Source organism: Rhagoletis zephyria, unplaced genomic scaffold (assembly GCF_001687245.7).
Source record: "Rhagoletis zephyria isolate East Lansing unplaced genomic scaffold, Rhagoletis_zephyria_1.1 Rzeph_scaffold_37565, whole genome shotgun sequence".
Classification (NCBI taxonomy): domain Eukaryota; kingdom Metazoa; phylum Arthropoda; class Insecta; order Diptera; family Tephritidae; genus Rhagoletis; species Rhagoletis zephyria.
In genome coordinates this window covers 1-3133 of record NW_016194620.1, presented here as the reverse complement: position 1 = coordinate 3133, position 3133 = coordinate 1, and the positions used below count along the sequence as shown (strand labels likewise).

At 32.3% G+C, this 3133-nt stretch overlaps 1 long non-coding RNA gene across 1 annotated transcript; it reads left to right on the top strand.

The window, feature by feature from the left end:
* The first annotated feature begins 1056 nt into the window (after window positions 1-1056).
* On the top strand, window positions 1057-2210 carry LOC108354617 (uncharacterized). The gene is made up of 3 exons (XR_001846518.1): window positions 1057-1324; window positions 1393-1442; window positions 1841-2210. It is a non-coding gene; the product is annotated as an uncharacterized LOC108354617 (long non-coding RNA).
* Window positions 2211-3133: the final 923 nt, after the last annotated feature.

The window sequence follows — 3133 nt, the reverse complement described above, 5'->3', positions numbered from 1 at the left end:
CATAAAACTTTAAGCTGTATAGTTGTAGTAACATTGAACCACAAGATGCATTTTGAAGTTTTCTGGCAGCATTTTCATTCGATTTTCGCGAAGAAAAGCCTTGAATGTACTAAATGTGCGCTCGACGAAAGTGATACAAGTGGAGCCCAATTTAAATATGGAACGTTTGAAACGTTCATATTATCAGGAATAAGGGCGTTTTCTTTGCCCTTTACAATTTTATCCACACCCCTTATTGTCTCCAAGCCTACGTTTGCTGAGAAAACGGCTTTGAATTTTTTCAACACCAATTTGGCAAGAGGTCCCTGCGCTTCTATAAGCCGCATGGGCATGAGTATATTTTTTAATCTTAAAAAAAAAATTCTAAATGCTATAGTCACTTTTTTAAAGGTAGAAAAGGCAAAAAAATGCAAACATCTTAAAAAAGGCAAAAAAAGGCAAATATCTTAAAAAAGGCAGAAAAAGGCAACATCAAATGTATATATATGGAATCAGCGAAAGCTAAATCGTGGACATTCTTAATCGAATATACTCTATCTCTTTAGCAGAAAAGAAGGCAATCTCCATAAAATCCGTTCCCTGATCATTATCTATCTAATCAAAATATTGATTACTGGAGTAATTGATTAACCGAACAACTGATTAACCAACTTGCTCGAGTAATCGAATAATCGCACAGCCCTAAAACAACCCCATTTTTTATAATTGGTTTATTTTCATTAACTCTTTTAGGAATTGCTGTCCGCTGTTTTCAAACCTCAATACTACCTATACAGTGGCATATATGTATGTAAGTACGTACTCGTTTTTTGTATTCAATTAAAATATTTAAACAAACATGTTTTATAGAATCTTGGAGGGCATTAGCGCACGCGCACTCTCAGCACCGCCTGTTTCTTCAATGAATTCCCCAATGCGCCTGCACATGCACTGTATGTTACATGCGTTCAGCTACTCAGTTTGCCAATCGCGCCCTCAATCGTAGCAAGTAATGTGGTGGATGGTATTGTGAAGGGTTATTTACTTACCAAAAGAGAAACACTACTACATCAATTCTGTTGGTATAATACTCGCTGGTGTGCCTGAGCCCCATCGGAGTGTAAATGAACACCATGGGCAATACATTGATACACCAGTCGCGCAATACAAGCTTAAGCGAGAGAGCACCCTTGAATTAAAATGCATGCACCTTCGCGTTGATGGGTGTCAGCTGGATTGACATATTAAACATTACCTTAATCATGCATATTAAAGCGGAGTAGTCAACACAGCGCAAAGGCAATGCACGAAGACGCAGAGGCTGCCGCTGTTGGGCGTGTGTAGGGTAATGCATAGAAGAAATGTTTAAGATTTGGAATGTATATTTGTTAATGCTTGTTTTTTTTTAAATAGGTATACAATCCGACAATTTCTCAAACGTGAACCGGATAATATTAATTTGGGTAATTGAAAAACAATAGGGCTGTTCAGGATTTTGTGCATAGGCTCTTACATTTGCATATCCGTTGCATTTGTAAATTCGCAACAATAAAATGGACACGATTGCCATGGCAGCAAGCATAAAATTTGCAAATGCAATTCCAACTGCAAATCCAAGACCATTTCCACAATATTCTGAACAGCCCTAATATTTTTTCCAAAGGTATGGAAAATATATTCATTTGTTTTTATTCTTGCATATTTTTANTGACACGATTGCCATGGCAGCAATCATAAAATTTGCAAATGAAATTCCAACTGCAAATCCAAGACCATTTAGACAATATTCTGAACAGCCCTAATATTTTTTCCAAAGGTATGGAAAATATATTCATTTGTTTTTATTCTTGCATATTTTTAGAAACCCGCAGAAACTGGCTAATGGGCGCAGGGTAAGGCTGACACTGGTACACGGCTAGCAAATGCGCAGTGCGTCAATTAAAGAACCGGTTTGATAACCAAGAAGGATTATGCCGTAACATTACCGCCACCCTGACACTTATTTAATAAGTAACAAATATGTACATATCGCACACTCTTTTCAAAAGTGACACAACCCAAAATTTGGCATTATGTATATAATGCAATATTTCATTTTGCCAGTTTATTTACAAGTAAAAAAGTGCTAATCTGACACATCCAAATTATATTCAACTATAAGTACATATTTAAGTTTCACTAGAAAATTTCAGTAGCCTGTAAGAAAACTAATGAAATAAAATCATACTATTTAGCCTTAGAAATTAATTCTTTTTTGATATAATAAATTATATATTATAATTAAAAATATAAAATTAACTTTTTATTAAATAAGTCAGGTACACACAAAATCTAATTTCATGTTTTCATTTCATTTCATTTATTCCGAAAACAACAATAACTCAGTACAGTAACATCAGAAAAATTAAATAAAGTAATAATAAAGCTAAGCTTTCAATAAATAAAAATTAAATAATTCATTTATCAAAATGGTGATTCCTTGTAAATATTCGCAATGTTTTTCATGCCATAAATGTTTTTTTATTTGGTTTTAAAGCATGGCTTATATTTTAACACCATACAAATCCAAGTTTTAAACTGAATACATAGTTAAGAAGTATTTTCCAAAGTTTAATGAAAATTACAAACTTTTTAATAAGAATTTCTAAATTTAGATAAACTCTTATTTAAAAGCTTGCAATTTTGATGAAACTTTGCCAAATACTTCTAAATTACGTACACAGTGTGAAGCTTGGATTTGTGTAGTATTTATCAAAATATAAGCCAGGTTTTTAAATGAAAAATAACATATTTATAGATGAAAAACATAGCGATTACTTAAAAAAAAATTACCGTATACTTAAGGAACAAACACTTATCACTAAAAAACAAATTCGGAAAACCACATTCATTAAACTACAATTCATTTAAAAAACAGTAAAATAGTAAAAAGACACTACAACAATAAATAAATTAATAATAACCTTAATCTAAATTGCGAAATTTCAATTTTTTCCCCAGCTCTTATGTTATTTTATTAATATCTGGGTATGCTAAGTTAAAATACATCTTTGGTTCTTTCTAGCACGTCGAGTTTTTTTATTNTTTACTTACTTACTTACTTACTTACCGTATACTTAAGGAACAAACACTTATCACTAAAAAACAAATTCGG